This window comes from Corvus brachyrhynchos, unplaced genomic scaffold (assembly GCF_000691975.1).
Source record: "Corvus brachyrhynchos isolate BGI_N302 unplaced genomic scaffold, ASM69197v1 scaffold56, whole genome shotgun sequence".
In the NCBI taxonomy this organism is placed as follows: Eukaryota; Metazoa; Chordata; class Aves; order Passeriformes; family Corvidae; genus Corvus; species Corvus brachyrhynchos.
The window spans coordinates 9,540,462-9,558,574 of NW_008238664.1; the positions used below are offsets into that span (position 1 = coordinate 9,540,462).

The 18,113-nt window shown below is 37.5% G+C and overlaps 1 long non-coding RNA gene across 15 annotated transcripts in view; it reads right to left on the reverse strand.

Moving 5' to 3' along the window:
- LOC108447571 overlaps positions 1 to 18,113 on the reverse strand; it is a 115,127-nt gene that overhangs the window by 81,801 nt on the left and 15,213 nt on the right. For 9 of the 15 annotated variants that reach the window (XR_001863215.1, XR_001863218.1, XR_001863216.1 and 6 more), the window contains 8 exons: positions 14,973 to 15,873; positions 13,946 to 14,048; positions 13,169 to 13,251; positions 12,081 to 12,185; positions 9,462 to 9,575; positions 7,953 to 8,079; positions 7,657 to 7,686; positions 5,847 to 5,980 (listed from right to left, as the gene is read on the reverse strand). This is a non-coding gene — a long non-coding RNA (uncharacterized LOC108447571). Of the gene's footprint in view, positions 1 to 5,846; positions 5,981 to 7,656; positions 7,687 to 7,952; positions 8,080 to 9,461; positions 9,576 to 12,080; positions 12,186 to 13,168; positions 13,252 to 13,945; positions 14,049 to 14,972; positions 17,338 to 18,113 lie in introns of all 15 variants that reach the window. The other 6 variants (XR_001863228.1, XR_001863222.1, XR_001863219.1 and 3 more) reach the window with 5 other exon arrangements.

Below are 18,113 nucleotides of genomic sequence, written 5' to 3' on the forward strand. Positions count from 1 at the left end.
TGTGCTAACTAAAGAAAGCAAATATTTGTTGCTATACTCTTTTAGTTAAATCTCTTCTAATATAAATGATTCTTCAGTCATGCAGCTGACGGGCATCCAGGACATTCACTCATTCTCTTCATCAAATAAGGAAAATAGGTCAAGCTCAGAGTGTGACAATCCTTCCCTCGTCACAATCTGCAGGTAGACCTCACGCAAACACTGTTTGTCTTTTAGCTTAGGCACTGGAGGCCAACACTTTTAGATCTCACATTTATTCATTAAAATTTGTAGTTAAAAAAAAAATATCTACAGAGAATTCCCCTTCCTCAACAGTTCTTCAGCAATGAGACCCTTTTTCTCATTCTTCAGATTAGAGTGGAAAGGGGCAGGGGAGCAGAGTACATAGCTAAAGAAAGAGACTATATAATCATTGGTTTCTACATACCAGCCTGCAAACTACCCACAAAAGAAAATAAAAGTATTTTTCCTGGACACATATTCTCCTTTAAAAGATAAAAGAAGCATCCTTCTTTTCACTCATATAGTGTTTTATCAATTTTTCCTTCTGGGGAAAACAGTTTGCTTTTTTCTCTGATTTTCCAAAACCATCCTCCACATCAAGTGTGTTTAATCAAATACTGAAAATCTGCAACCTCCTGTGAGACATGAACTACAAAATGTTTTAAAGTTTGCAATCCTAGTTCAATCAGTCAAAAACTACAGACTTGAATCATAGAATATCTCAAGTTGGAAGGGACCCATAACTATCACCAAATCCAACTCACTGCTCCTCAGAGGACTACCTATAACTAAATCGTATTACTAAGAGTTTCATCCAAACATTCTTTAACTGTCAGGCTTGGTACTATGACAACTTCCCAGGGAAGCCCATTCAAGCGATCAAACACCCTCTGCGTGAGGAACCTTTTTCAAGTGCTAACTCTGAACTTCTCCTGATATATATTCATTCCATTTCCTCATGTCCAAATGAACTCCTGATTTACTTACACACCAGCTCTAGAAGCCAGTAGTGTATTTTCTGTTTGTTTTATCAGGACCAAAGCCAGTAGCATCAGGAATTTGCTATCTTAGGTATCCATCATTTCCTGATAAAGACAACCAAAAATCTCCACTGAGATCTTTAAATATATATTTAGAAAGAGCAATAAGGCAACCTTTTAGACTATCTTTAGGATCACGAAGAATTTCTCTTGTACAGTAAGTGGAAACTAAGAAGTCACTTGCTTCCGAACAAGAAAAGAAATACCAAAATACAGGATGTGCAGCATGAAGTGTCAGATCAGTCATTCAGAGCCAGTTTAAAGCTCCTAAAGTTAAGCACTTACTTCATTTGGGTCAATATTAGAGAATACAGAAGTGCTCTGCTGCTTTGTTTTCAGTGACATCTCAACTTGCTAAAATATGCAGCTATAAAACCATTTGCTGGAAATCTTCCTTAATGAATGAAAGCATGAGATGCATCCAGAAGAGCGGCAGCTCTGAATCAGGGACATAACTAACTGCATATGACAGTTCAGCAGATCATGTACAAGCAGATTTTCCCCTTCAAATAGATGGAGAGACAGAACTGTGCTAGACAGAAAATCCTTGAACATATTTCATTCTCCATCCTAAAAGGACGGTTTTCAGACATTGCAATTTTTGCTAGAAGACAACTAACCTGAATGCCATTACTGTTGTACCTAACAATTGCACCAGTGTACAAGGGCACCTTCTTATCATTGGAAATCAGCAACTAACTACCAAAAGATAAATCCTTTTTGAGCCATGTCTACTTGAACATGTGTGCGAGCTTATGTATGACCACTTCTGTAGATCATCTGGCACAGCCGTGAATGCAACTATCTAAAGTTACTGCAGTGCATGCACTGAAAACAACAACCACCACCACGAATTTTGGCACATCAGCAAGTACACATTAAACTGTTGTTTGAAGGATTAAAATGAAGGGAACTCTGGTGGGGTTTATTTTATTGTTTTCTATTTATTGTTGGGTATTTACACAGGCAAGTTCAAAAATGTTCCTAACTATGAAAAAATACATTGAAACAAGATTTATTATGATTCTTAGCTTCTGGAAGAATCCCAGAGCCTTGACATGAACCCCAAGGATGAGATGATTTTTAACACTGCCAAAGAAGCTTACATTGTAGAAAAGAATGACACCTGCAACCACATTTTCATCTTGGAGCTTTAGACAACCCTTAGATTAGAAGAATTCATGGGAGGAACTTTCTCAGAATCCCTGAATAAAGTAAGGTTAATTTTAATTAGATACCACAAAGCAAAAAGTGGCCTCAAGAAAAAGTACAAGAGCAGAAAAAGGAAAATTGCATTCAAAACACACAAAACTAACTTTACAGTAGATATGAAGTTTCTCTAAAAAGCTCCTCTTACTGTTCTCTAAACTTTGCAGAAGACCTATTGTTTCTTGGGGTTATATTGAATATTTTAACTTTATTGATAGAATTTTCCAGAAATACCTTTGATATATATTTAAAAAAAAAAAAAAAAAAGTACGATCTCTTTGACCAGGTTTGAAACAAGAAGAGAAAACAAAGAAATGCAATGCTTATCTTCCAAGGAATTCTGACAAATGGATTAAACATGATCAAACATGATGAGGCACAAGTCCAGGAACTCCAAAACTCCAATATTTTACTCTTTGCTCTCCCAACTTAAAAAATTGAATCAATTTCCACTGTGTAATTTATTTTTACTTATGAAATGTTGAAAGAATGCCACATGAATGTGATTTTTAAATGATGCTCTTTCTGTATATCTGAGTCTGAAGAAAATAATTTAAGAAAATATGTGCAGAAAAACATTTTACATATGGTAATACAATAACAACCATATATTCTTCAGACAAGGAAGACCTGTACAACATTTGCATTTCAAAGACTGTCATTCAAGAAAACTCTGATAATGTGCACAGTTCCCTGAGTTTTATGCAAGTACAAGTTAGCTTTTTATTAAGAAGAATCCTAAGTGTTTTCAAGAGTTATTTTGTTAAATCCCTTATTAAATTCAGGAGAGGTTTTGCGAAAATCTAAGGTAGTCAATACTGAACCCTCGCTCATAAAGCTGTGAATTAAGATCCAAACTTGACCATTTTAGAGAGCAATAGATCTTTTAAAATAATATTTAGCATTTATTACCTACACTAATTAAGCTTCAACATGCCTGTGAGGCAGACAAGTAAAACCTCATTTTACAGACAGGAACATTTACAGCAGACAGAAAGGTTATGTACATTGTCACTGATTAGAGAGAAAAATCTCTGACCCATAGTTGGAATTCTTTGAGCAAATTGTGAGCACACATCCACACTGTCAAGTTCCTCTTTCAACAACTTACACAGTTTGCATTAAATAGGGAACAAGGAAAAGTTAGACAAATACAGAAATGCATACATATTCTCAAACCCAATAAACTCTCCAGACAAATAATATTAGAAATGGTCAACAGCATGCCTGTCTTACTACCACTTTGTCAAGTTAAAGGAAATACAAGGGTGGAAGGAAAATGAAGAGACAAATGTAAATGTGTGAAATGAAAATGCTGAATCCTGTCTAGATCCATTCAAGGACTTGAGGATAATTTATCTTATTAGAATTCTGTGATTACCTGTCAAAGGTAAGAGACAGTAGAGAAGAGCTCACAGAAGCAATGTTGGATTCTACTGAGTAGAAAAATATCCCTCAGGGAACTAGTTTGCTCTTTTCTGAAGCAATACAGAAAGCATTTGGTGTTCTCTTGGACAGAAAGAACAATCTATTTGTGGTGTTTGTTCCCATCTGAAAGAGTGACTTGATTACTAAGTCTTTCCAAGTCAGCTGTATGAAGAGCTGCTCCTGTTGTTAACTTCATTGGGATGTACCCCATCTACTGCACACACTGCTGCAGAAGTGATGCGCAGGTGACTGTGCCACTTACAATGACAGATGGGCTCTGAGACGAAGGATCTGAAATACACCCCATTGTGGCAATTTATGTAACACACCCACTGTGGTGCTGTGCAGGAAAGAAAAGATTTAAATGCTAGCATGACAACTCTGTTTAAATTCTTTTATGTACAACCAGATCTGCACTTGCACGCAAAGCTAAACATGCTTCAGATTAACTAATTCTCCATCACGTTTTGAAGACGTCATTGTGTAGAAGGATTGCAAAAACTGGTGTTTAATAAAACATGGGCAATCACCTCTAACTCTACCTGCAGCCCCTCCCATCTCCCAAGGAAGTCTTGTACTCAGGCTGGCAAAACAGTACAATAGAATTGGAAACAAACGAAAAAACCCATGAGGCATCCCAGGTCTTCTGTGTCCAACAGTGTGTATCCAAATATCCCAAAAGAGTGCCTTGAAAATTGCTATTGCAGCACCTGAGAAGTGCAGAGACCTGACCAAGTCTTGGGTCTTCACAGAATGAGAGAGTCTCAGCCTGGAAAGAATCTGTAGATGTTCTGTTGGTCTTCTCAGCTAAAGTGGTATTTGTTTCAGTGGATTCACACATACTTAGGGTTTAGAATCAAGAAGAATATGTCTGGGTTTTTTTGTAAAGAAAATTGAATCTTTTCATAATCTACAACATTTTCTTCTGTTAAAGATATGGACTCATTTATGCCACAAAAATTAAATATGTCAGGCAAAGTAAAGAGATGAAATGGCAAAGTTTTACACAGACTAATAAAACTCAAAGCAGAGACAGGCATTTCCATACTGATTTTGATTAAACCAAATCACAGAAAACAAGTCTCATGCTCAAATATACTTTCCACCTCCTTAGGGCTGTTGTCAATGCCTCTCTTGCCTCCCTCTTACTTTTGTCGAAAGCAAAATAACCACAGAAGTGAATGTATAAAGACAACACTCAATCGAGAGAACTTGAAAGTTTACAATTCTAGCATGCTAAAAGGCAAACAAACATACTTAAGACCAAGATAATTTTACTTTTCTCGTATACTTGTTTGTTTGTTTGAATGACACCTGCTTCATTTCCTCATTTGGTGGAAGAACTTTCAAAGAAGGCAGCAGTGTACTGAGAACATAAAGCCTTGAGCAAATTTGAAGTAACTGGTCTGCCTAGCCAACGTGCATACAGTTTGTAAGATAAACACCACGTAGTTTGTTGATATCAACAGGTAGAGAGTTGTTCCATAGCTACAGAGAGGATGCTTCCTTAATTTGGTCAGAATTAATACAGAGTAACAGTGACCAACACTGACCACATGAAGGAGTGGAGGAAAAGCATGGCACACAGCCCAGTCCCTGTCTGCGTAATACAAAGACAGTACTCCCTTGATACAACAAATACGTCTTTTGGCTTAGGCTTTGAGATATTTCAAGGCTGGGACTTGAAACATGGTTCAAAGGTAGCCTTAATCTGATAGATCCTGACTCTCAAATTGCTGCTTATGCCTCTAAACCAGTAGAGAGTCAAAATCTCCTCTCAACATTATTCGAAGAAAGTCTAAATGAGATTACTGCTCTTCAGTGCTGATACTTGTATATTCTGAAGATTGATGTCTCAGCTTTATATTACATTTGCATTCTATGCACTCATTCCATGGAAATAATACATTAAGTAGTTAGCATATAATTTGGGTGCATATCAAGCGTGCATCCTACTCTCAACATTGGCTTCCCACATTAACATTATTGCTAGACACTGAAAAGATTAACTACATTAAGTGAAATATTCTCAGTAGCCTTGAAATGATCATAACAGATCTACACTGTATCTTCAAATTGCTTTTCAAAGCCTGGTTTCTATTTTTATAATCAATTTCCCAACTAAACTACATTCATCATTATGAAAACAAATCAAGTCATACACACATTTTTGTCTCCTTGTGACAGACATTGCTTGAGAAAGGAACAACTAGTTTCATCCTCCAGTAAACAGCTGGTATCCTTAGATAAGAGAATCTCTGCACATGGCCAAGCTTCCAATATTGTGAAAAAATGAGGCACTAGAAAGAAAAAGACAACAGAAGTCCCAAGTGCTTACATGAGACAACACAATTTATTACCAATATTCATAGCATAACTTAATTATCCCAATTTTTTTTGTATTCTGTCACTAAACTGCAACCACAGCTTACTTTGGCATCATTGGATTTGTTCCTGGGAAAATAAAAGACATCACAACAGGAAATATCTTTTCTTTAGTATGAGCAAATCAGAGGAGAATGACTGAAGAATAAACTTAAACAATAATTAAGCTTTGATATGTGACAGTTCACCTTTCATGACTCAGTCATAAGATCTGCATGTTCTGAAAAGTCAGAGCCAAGTTCAATCCCACTACCAATTTAGCAAGTATCTCAGGGTAGAACTAGAGTGTCTGATTGTCATTTTAGCATAAATACTGTAAGAGTGATTCCCCTGCTTAGAAATCTTATCACTGTATTGAATAATTTTAAAGACATGCCTTCTATAAAACAATGACTCATTCAGATATCAAACTGGGCAAATATATTAAACAAAGGCAAATAAATAATAAAACTTGAATGGAGATAATTATTGTTCAAAGTCACATTCTGGCTGATTTATAGGAATGGCATATAAAAAGCCAAACAACCAGCTTGCAGTGACCACACAAACACTTCTTTCAAAATAAACTCATGAGAAAAATATCACTTAGTGATGAAACAGTAGAAATTAGGAGCTTTCTTTGTGAATATAACCCCTTTCCCCTTTTAGTATGGGGAAAAAGAGAGAGACAGGATATGTTAAGTGAACTCCTTAAAAAGTTCTTTCCATATCTTCTGCCAATGTAAAAGAAAAACTGAAGAACATGCTACATATACTTAACCTAGACTAAGCCATCACAATCGCTCCTAAATAAGGGACAGAACACTATAATCTCCTTACTGGCTCCCCCTTTTACTTTGGGACACTAGTTGAAAAGAAATCACCAAAGAAGCTGTTGTCCCTTCTGTGCAGTGCACCACACTCTTGGCAAGCTAGGCAGGAACAAAAAGGCAGGCATGGTCCTCCTTCAATTAGGCACTCAGGGCAGACAAAGTGGCCTTCAGCTTCCATAATTAAAGAAGAAAAAGGCAATTGGCTCACAGGCCATAAACTCTTGCTGAAAGAGTAGCTAAGATATGAAAAGAGCAGGAAGAACTAAAGATCCAGATAACAAAGCTTCTAAGTAGAAAAAAAAAAAAAAAAAAAAAAAAAAAGAAAAGGAACAAAAAAGAGGAACAAAGAAAAATCATGCATATAGAGAATTATCAAGAAGGGCCTTTTAAACCCTTTTTTCTTGTTCCTTTCTAATAAATTCAATTTATTTGGACTTTTAAGCAAGCATAATCACTTTTTAGGGATTCTAGATAATTTTCTGATTTAAAGTAAAAATTTAAGCTTTTGAACTGTTTACATCAGCAATAATGAATTGCACCTCTAATATATCAGTCAACAATACCCAGCCATGATTTTGGCTATACTGTGTCTCATGTCATTCTGGAAGTGCTTTTAAATTGCTATGTATTGAAGTATGATAGACAACAGCTCATAATAGATGGCTGCAAAATGTGTTTTCCACACTCTTCAGGAAAATGTCATTGTCATCAGGGTCTGCTTGTGGGATGGAAACAGGGATCTGGGACTTTTTGAGTTTGAGTACTGATAAATATCTTACCACTAGAACTGTCCAGGAACACCAACACACCTAAGGCAGAAGGAAAAAGAGTAGGTTACTACTTCTTCAAATTCTGAAGAAAAAAACACCAAACCACATTCTCCATTTCTTTGGGTTACTTATGAAACAAGGTGTTGATTTCACATACTGTAAATCCCTAAAGGACCAGATGTTGCACTGACTGGGTGAAAAAAATCACAAGAATTCACAAGAAAAATGGCATTTTTTTAGGGGCCATGAGAAAATGGAAAGAAGGAGAAAGATACTGAAGTCATGGAGTCATATTTGTTCTTCACCTATGCAGTAATCAGGGATCTTTAAACAGAAGCTGCCTTTACAGACTCCTTACAATGATACACCAGTAGACTCATTTGGTCCAACACTTCATCTGGAAAACACCTAAAGCTCATGGCTGCTGTCATCCTGCAAAAAGATTCAAAAGACTTTATCAGACCAAAAAGCCAGCACAAAGAAATTTATCCTGATCCAACCAGAAGCATCTGCTCATACTGTCTGCCAGTCTGTTCTGCAGACCTAGTAAAAATGTACAGCTGAAGAGACAGACTTAATTTCAAATGCATTAAATCATAGCCAGACTGCCATTTGGCATAATGAGAAAGACCTTCCCCACTCCTTTTCTGTTTATGTATAAAAACGCATTTGTATTGCCTGTCATTATTTAGACTGACTGACCTTGAGGGTTTGTGATTTTCTTGTTTTCTGTTCCTTTTTAATGTGTATGCAGGATAAAAAAACACTGCACAGTGTGATACATGTGAAGACTTGGATAGGATGAGTTCTCTGGTTTGGTAAAATAGCACATCATGGTTGTGCTGCTGTCTGTGATGGAATGAACTGCTGTTTTAGGCTGCTCCTTCCCAACACATGTAAAAATAACTGATTAATTTATTTCAGTTAATGACACTTATATGTCCTTCTCATAAGCATTTTAACACATGCTCCTCCCACTGTATTGCATTATATGACTGCTGTGGCACTGCAGCTGGAAGGCTGAGCAAAGCTTCTTTCAGCACATTAGCTTTCTGAGAAACAAGCTCATCACCTGTGAAGGTCATCTTCTGTCTGGTATCAAACAGCAGGCAGTGCTACAGAAATCCTTACACTGAGATGAACAAGAAGTATGCACAACACAGTTGAAACCAAAATGATAATGCCTACAAGGACACTGGATTATCATTCCTTAATGTTTAATGATGATTATGAATGGTCATGGTCCCAGAAACCTCTTGTGTAGGAAGAAAGCTGTACCTCACGAATTAGGGTGGCCTGCAGAGAGAAGACTGTGTGTCTATGCACCACACAGGCCATAGCCAGGACTGTACACACACATCTATGTTATACAGAGATGTAAAATCCTCATGTTAACAGCTCCTCAGCACATTCACAGCCAACAAAAGTGTCATGCCGCATCAAGCTGTGATGACTGGCCTGTGTTTTTCAGAGACCTCCTTGCCTGAAATGGAAAAACACTTCGAGAATTCTAAAGCACACCAGCCAAAACAAAGGAACCAAAGTTGGAGCGAAAGTGTTGTGTACCATGAAACCAAGAGACAGCTATGAGTAACTCAGTTTAAAAGAGAGATAGAAACAAGCACCAGGGGCTAAAAACATGCAAAACTGATGTAGAGTGAAAAAGAACCAATGCCAGGGAACATAAGCAAAAGGCATTTTAAGTGTCTGTCTGGAGTACTGAGGGTTCGTCTTTCACCTTCCTCACAGTGTGTGTGGTGGTGGATTGGGCAAGGCCTGGCTCTGAAAAGAATTTCTGGACTATGTTGTATTACCTGCAATTTGTTCAGTAGAAAGCAGTTTGAATTGAGTTTATAGTCCCTGGAGATATGCATTGAAATTCAAGCCAAAAGTTATTCCCATGGCTTTAAAGTCTTCTGTTGCTATATCTGAAAGGAGAAAATTTTGACAACTGAAATTTAGATTTTTGAGAAAAGATTCACTTTGAGACAGTGAATAAATGTCTCTGAATATAACACCACAGGGGTCCTCCTCACTGACTGAAAGATACCCAAATAGCAGTTCTAGACCTTTTCTTTTCTAGTATTCTTTCTGCTTTCTTTCTATAGAAAGGAAAATTCACCATCTTTAATTCATTAATTTTAGGAAATAAAATGGATCACCTTATAATTATTGAGAAGAAGCAAAAGTTATCATTCCACGTGATGAACGGCAGGGACAAAAAGAGTCCTGAGGGCACATTTTTGAACTGTTTGGCCTTCAATTAGCCATTCTTTAATGAACCTCTGGAATTACATTGTTGTAATATATCTTCTTCCTTGACCAATATTAGTAATATTATATTACAGCCTGTTTGCTATTCTTTTCCAGAGGAAACAAAGGAGAAAACCACTTTTCTCTCCTTTCTTTCTTGCATTTCTTAACAAAAATCAACAAATGCAAGTCTCCTCCTCATTATTAGCTACTCTTGGCATTCACATCCGTTAGGGAAGGGATTGAGGTCTCCTAATTATTCACTTTTCATATGTTAAACAACTCAGCTTCCCAACTCCCACAGAAACAAAATGACAAAAGAAAGGTGAAATATTTAGGCTGCTATTATAGTTCATGAACCTTAAGACAGGAGGGGAAAATTTACAATTTCAGGGAGCAGCAAAAGTGTCAAATACTGGATGGGAGCTTATTTTCTGAAATCTGAGCAGAAGTTCTGGAGTTGCAATAGGTCTATTATAAGACTTGAGAATGTTAAAGAATTCTTAAAGTTGACTTTTCTCCAGCTCAGTTTTCATTTACCTCTATTTTCCCACACAAGGCATCACCTCCTCCCTTTCCCCTGGGAGCATTAGTCACTAAGATCAGAATTGTCACCAGATCTGCAATGTTCAGATCCACATTTTCTCTTCTGATGATAGTAAATCTCACTGTGTGGGTTTCAGAAGTGGCCAATAAGAGACAAATGCTACTTGGGATAATTTCCCACTGGTGCCAGTTCCCCATGTCCTGGTTCCAGTCTCCCACCATTTCTCAACAGGGAAGGAAGAGACAGTAATTAAACTCCATTTATATTGATAACCTATCTCTCTAGAGACGAGTGTATGACAGAGCCCTGCCTGAGGCACAGAGGCATCCTGCCCTCTTTCCCCGGGCCCATCCTGGGCGTTAGCCGCCTGTGCTCATGGCTAGCTCTGGTAACACTGCTGGGTAACCCTGGATCGGCTGCAGGGAAAAGAGCTGCAAGGAACCTGCCTCTGCCCCTCAGCTTAGGAGCTGTATTTAAGCTCCAGCCCTTGGTCTGCTCCCGTGCTATGCTGCAGGCAGACCTGAATCTTGCTGCTTCTTGCTTGACCTCACCTCCACCAGCCCTGGTCTTGCAAAGAGGCTCCTGGCCCGGGGGAGGGATGCTCCCCATGAGCGGAGGCTACAACGAGCAGGGACGCAGCAGCAGAGGGCAGCACACTCAATGCTGAGGACACCTCTTCAGTCCTCAGAAGTGCAGAAAAACCCTGAGAAGAACTTTTAAAAGCCCTTCTACATGGTCTCATCGCCGAGCTTGCACTAGCCAGCACAACTCATGAGCAGAAATACGCAGGGTGTAGTTGAACTGTATGACAGTTTTAATCTATAAACTTCAGTTCTATGATTTCTCTTCAGTATGTTGGCAAATAATAATTGTGGCTGATAACAAAATTGCTTGCATGGGGGAGGGTAATGATATGTGAGCTGCGTGTGATGAAAGGGAGGAAGATAAGGCTGCGATGCAGACCTGAGTGAAGCACAGGGTATCAAATAACTTAGCTGCTTATTTCCTTGCTGTTTGCTCTTGTGTCAGAGGGATACACAGCCTAGCACATCCCACTCATGCCTGGTGACATTTTCTGGATGTGCTGTTTTATATTTACGTTTCGAAACATATACACAGTTAAAATTAAGATCACATCAATATCATCCCCAATCAAGACTCAGGAAATGAAAGCCCACTTCTACTAATTGAACTGTACATCTGATCCTTTAATCATTGCTATTAGTATTGTTTAGTTTCTAACAGTGTACAGAAGGCAGTGTATACCTTGCAAGGAAGGGAATTTCCTCCATGCAGAGCAAAACAAATGGTAATATAATAAGCTTTAGAAATCTACTGGGGGAAAAAATCTATTTGTGTAAAGAAGCTGAGCTAGTGTTAGCTTGAGAACATTCACTTTTCCATTTCCTGACTTGAATTAAAAAAAAAAAAATACTTTTATTAGAAAAATCAAACCAAGTTAAGAGCCCTTTCAATTGTGTTTCTCTTGCAAGATGTAGACAAGCACCACCACAGATGAGACTGCTAATCTCCAACTTTGGGTTCAAGCAATGTACAAACCCAAAGAGTTACTCAGTTTTTCTAATTAATTAAGACAGATATTTCAAAAAGAGGGACATCTGCCTTATTATACCTTTATAAGATGTGAAAGTCAAATCTTGTGTTCTTTCCAAAAGAATTTGAAGGAGAAAAGGAAGAGACTTCTGTTCTTATTTTAGTTTCAGCTTCTACTGTATCACTAAGAGAAATAAATACGTGTTTTAAAAACAAACTTTACTACCAGTTTCCAAATTCCACCAAAATTATGCTAATTCATTACAAGAAATTATCTATGAATCACTACAGTACAGCCAATCTGGGGTGGGACAATGACTTAGTAAAAGGCAGCAGTGAAAGCCAGCCTATCTACCTATTTATGTCACATTTATCATAATGGCATACATTTTCCTTGGACTATAATTTACTGTGAGTGATTCCCACTTCCCACACCACATGGCAAGGAAGCATTAGAGGTTATGTTTATTTTTTATGGGTTTTTTACCCAGTTCCCTAGTTAAACAGGTTGATGAAGTCAATACTATCTGCCCTGTCAGCCTGCTTACCACCCTCATTAATCACTTTCTGAACTGTTAGTTTTGCTGAAATTTAACTTTGGGGTGGAGAGGTTAAACACACTTTTCCCACAGGTATTCTCAAAAGAGACTTCTGGTGAAAGGGAGAGACCTCGAACACACCCCTAAAGAGGGACAGGCTGTGGCCTCAATGTGTGCACCAGAGAAGCCAACGTGGGAAAGAGCTCAGGCACAAAACCTGTGAAAAGTTTCAAGCAATGTTTATGTCATTCCAAGGCTCCAAAGTAAAATTAACCACAAGCTTAATCAGTAGAAGAGATTTCGTAGTACCAGTGGAACTGGTACCAAGGAACTAATGACTGTTGTTACTTCACAGGGGGTATGAGGAAGAGAAATGGTCTTCTTACACAAGAAATATTGTGTTTATCACGTAGTGAAAAAAGGGAAATAAATGGTAAAATGGTGCTATTGTAAAGAACTTTGTATTTCTTTTGTGTCTGCTGGAAGGAAATAAAGTCTGTCATACCGTTGATTTTTAACAGCTTTTCATTAAGCACCAAGAGAGGATATTGCCAGCCTATTCTCTCTCCTTCCAATAACCGTTTGCCAAAAAAGGGGAGAAATAGAAAAGCAAAGACACTGTTCTTACCCTTACAACTTAATAAAAGCCTTCTATGCATTGAATGGCGACTGCAGTTTGCATTAGTATAGACGACTAAGGGGAATCCATAGCTAAATGAAAATAAAATTTCAAGAAGTTTTGCCAAGTATACAGCTGAAACTATTTTAAACTGTAAGAATCCCATATTCTACATAAGAATATATATATTTTTGTGGTTTATTATTTTAGTCCCTTATCTTAATAATTGTGCTCATTTTTAAAAGAAATGCTGTTGCTTCAAAACCCATGTGATAGCATGTGGATCACACAGATTTTTAAGGTTATCACAGAGGCAATGAAACAGTCAAGATGAGATTTTTTAAGCTAAGTTATAACTAGACTTCTACTATATATCAAGAAATCTCACAGGAAGCAAATCAAACTTTCAAAGACCAATATTGCCTGTCAACAAAAACAGACTTGTCAGAATTTATAGATGCACAAAACTGCAGAAAACAGAGGATAGACGTAAACTAAAAAACAACCCTTTAAGAAATTACGGATAATTTGATGGTTTGACAGTTTAAAATGGTCCTGTGATACCCTATTCTGTATTTAGCAGCTAGTATTATTTCTATTTTAAGTCATTGATAGAAATTTGATTAATGTGTGATCCAAATAGAATCACCCAGCACTGTTTTGTCCTCAGATTGCAAGAGAATAAATGGAGCAGACAGGCTCCAGAGCAGACACTATGATTCCTTCAAGCTTATTAAACCTCTACAGTGAAGAACAGCCCTAAAGCACACAGCAGAGAAATCTTACCAAGCAAGTCTTCTGAGGTGTGTTATTTCTTTGTAAAACAGTGCGTGTTCTCCAGGAAGTTCCACACCAGGCTGCTCCTGCTGCTGCTGCCTGTGTCCACCTCCTGCTTAGGGCAAGAGTTCCTCAGTTAAGGTCCATTTGCTGTGAGACAGGATGTACTTACAGCTGTGTGGTCACCAACCTGTGGGATGCCTGGACTGCTGCAGTTGAGTCACAACCCAGACACATGTCGTAAGCCCCTGAGAAAGGAACTTTTGGAACTGCTGTTTGGGTCATAAAAATGAGAGTATAGTCAGGAGGGATGTTGGCACAATGCACCAGAAGCAGGTGGTCTGCAGTTCCTTAACTACAAAAGGTGAAGAGAATGATGAGGGAAAAATTCTACAGAATATGTCTTGTTTCCTCAGAAGATTCACTTTTTTTTCCTTAAAATGTGTGCCTAAAAATTAAAATATTTATGTTTGCAGCAATCCTGCCATAATAGGCTATTAAATATGAAATTAAATGCAGTTTCCTTCTCTCCACTTTCCCCTTCACTGGCTTGAGTCATGAAGACTGATTTGCCCTACTCACATGGGACTGCCATGGTGCAAACCTTCTCTTTCCTGCGAAGGAAAACCAATGCCTCAACAGTCATACAGTTCAAAAGGTGGTTAAAGGTACTGAGCAAAGCATCTCCATGCTACAGCCCTTCAAAACCCCTCACCATCACTTAAGACATCATAGTACTTCAGTTTTTCATTAAAAAATAAGCCAAAATGGCATATCTGTCACAGTGGTCTCTAGATTGCTGCCTAGAAAAACAGCAAGGAGGCTGCCAGACCTGTCCCTTACTGTGCCCGGCAGAACCATGCTATGGACAGTGAAGGACAGATCTTCAGATGCCTGGGAACAGCCACAACTTAACTTCAAAGGTTGCTGAGATGACAGTAGCAGAGAAAGAGAAGAAAAATCATCCCAAAATGTATCTTGCTGACTTTGGAAGCAAAATTGAAACAATCTTCAGATTATTTCAAGACTGACTCACCGACAACAGAAGGATGTAGTAGGAGTGCAATATGCTAATACAGCATCCCTTTTATTGGTATGCAGATGCACAGAATTACAGGCATAAAGATGTTGGGATGTACCTGAAATAATATATTTTCTCCTGATAAAATATTTATGACTGATCTAATCTTACATTAAATGTTTCTTAATAATGGCAAACATTTGAGGCATTATAATTGGTAAATTGCTAGGAAATGTCATGAAACTAAGTGCTTAAAATGTAGAAATTACCTTTAAGTCATCTCACTTGAATGAAATTATAAAAAATTATGTCTATTCATTATTTTATGTATATTTTATTATAATAATATGGTTTCGTTTATGTAACAAAAAGAACCTAATTAGATCTTTCTTAAATAGATACAAGTTTATCAGTAAGCACATCCTGGGTAAACCATTCCAACTAATGCAGCTATTGCTGCTAATGCCGTGTTTTAATTCTCTCCACTTGCTAGAGGAGTTATTTATCCGCACAGCATGGAAGCTTATTCTCGTGCTTCTTTGACTGCACATGAAAATAAAGGACATTCAAGTAGAGAGAGAGGGTAGAAAATTAACAATTTTAAATCTCAAACCAACCCACATTTTCAATAAAGGGAAGACAAATAGATGAACACACCATGATAAATAAAACATGTGCTTTGACATCTCCTGGATTTAGTAGACAACTTGATTTGTATCTCTCAAGTAAGAGACAACAAGGATACTTGCATTTCGAAAACTGGCACACTACTTAGAATCCAGAATGTTTTTATTTAATTATGATAATTGTCTATTAACATTCTAATGCATGCTAAAACATTAGAAGCTCTTCCTTGCCTTTCTTCTCCCATTATGACAGATAAATTCGTCCAAATTCCCTTCCTTCCGACTCCTTTCTGTCAACACAGATGAAGTTAAAGAAAATCAGTGAGAAAAAGAAGAGGAGGAGAAGCATTTTGTTTTAAAGTGTCACTGCCTGTGTTACAAATTCACAAGTATCAAAATAAATGAGGACAACTGACGAATTATATATGCGATTCACCAGCAACCAATCCCCACTCCCAGCCCAAAAAAATCTTTAGTTCTCTTTGAAAACACTAAATGCTATTTCTACATTCCCTTCTCAAATACACTGTATCTTTTTGTCTTAACACTTTGGCCTGATTTCTGGGGGAAATTAAGCTTAATGAGATCATGGCTTTTTTCTAGGTTCGGTGATTTTTTAACTTGTTGGCCAAATATAATCAACTCTGAGAGTGGGATAGTGATCTGATGTCTAAACAGTATTTGAGGCATTTTATGATATCAGTAGCTTATGGTGGTAAGGTCAGCACAGTTTGGAATACAAACCAACATCTCCTCAAACACACGTGCCTGCTGAAATCCAACAGTAAGCTCTGTCAAAAGAATCCGGAAGAGAAGGGTTTGTGCACTTTTATTTCCCCTTATTCTTACTTTTAATGAAAGACAGCTTTCTTGAATTTTTAACAGTAAAGAAAATGGTAAAACAGCAGCTTTTCCACCAGAATTTTAAGGACAAAATGCTATTCGGTCATTCTGGAATTTCTGTTCAAGTTTTAGCACATTATTATCACAGTTCATGATGTAAGTATTATATTTCTTACTTACTCATGATATAAGTATTATATACATAAGACTGTGTTTTACATATATGAATATGTATATATACACACATTTGCACGTCAACATGTGCCAGTTGAAACATTTCATCTTTTCTTAACTAAAAGGTTTTCTGTTTGTACTATAACATAGCAGTTTAGCATTTCTAGAAACAATCAGATTTTTGAAACCAGTGTGAAAGGAAGCTCTTCTATAGCACTTCTTGCAAGCAGTCACATGTAAAAGACAAGGCGTAATGGGTTCAAGTTCCTCCTGAGGAGATTCTGATTGTTCACACAAGGAAAATTTTTCACAATGAGAACAATCAGGCATTGGAGTAACCTCCCCAGAGAAGTGGTGATTTCCCCAACACTGGACACTTTGGCTGGACAGGGTGCTGGACCATCTTGTTGAGACAGTGCTTGTGCTAAGAGTGGTTGGACCAGGTGATCCTTGCGAACCCTTCCAACCTGGTATTCTTTGACTCCATGATTCGGAAAAAGTTCCACTAAAGAGGTGATTAAGAACTGAAACAAGCTCCCCAGTGAAGTCATGGTCCCCAGCCTGTCAGTGTTCAAGAAGTGTTTGAACACTCTTAGACATATGGTTTAACTTTTCGCTTGCCCCAGGCGGAGCCAGGAGTTGATCCTTGAGTCTCTTCCAACTCAGGATAGTCTATGATTCACTATCATGTGTTCCTGGACAAATGGCAATCAAAAACACACGCCAAATAGATCTTTCTGGGGAAAATAAACACACATAGGTTTGATACACACAAAAAGCAGGAACTTGAATAGTTCACAACACAAAACATACACAAGGAAATGTAATACACATAAGTACACACAAGCCAAAGACCCAAATAAGGGGAATACTCCTATTCCTCATCACACCGTGCCTTTACATTGTCACTCACTGGTTTCAGAAGCACGCTCTTTATTCCACTTTAAGGAATAGTTACTTTTCTGTATTGTTTTTAGATATAACATAATTCTGTTCAGCTCTCTCAAGCTATTCATTGGCCACAGGTAGGCAACTCCCTTCTTTGCCTCCTGACATATTATAAACCCACTCGGTGTCCTTTCTGTTTAATAGCAGTCTATATAAAAAGTGGACTCTCCCAGATATTACAGCATATGAATATTTTCCATCAATTTTAAGAAAAAAGAGATGAAAAAAATCTACACAAGCGTAAGGTCTGAGATCAGAATTATCTTACATGATTAATATAAAATGCAAACTTCTGTAAATTTGGGAAGGCAACATGAATAACTTTAGATTCAGGGCCCATTTTTGAGGAGATATGGTTTGTTATGAAATAGATAAAGAATAACAGAGAAAATGCTAAAATAGAAGCATTTTCTCAGTGCTTAATTTCCTCTTCAGCTTCCTTCACCTTACAATTAGATAGTAGAACTTACTTAAATAATGATAGGAGATATTATCACTTTAAGTATAAGGAGGTTATAATTTAGCAACACTACTACTCTGTCGAAATTTAAGAAATTTAATTCAC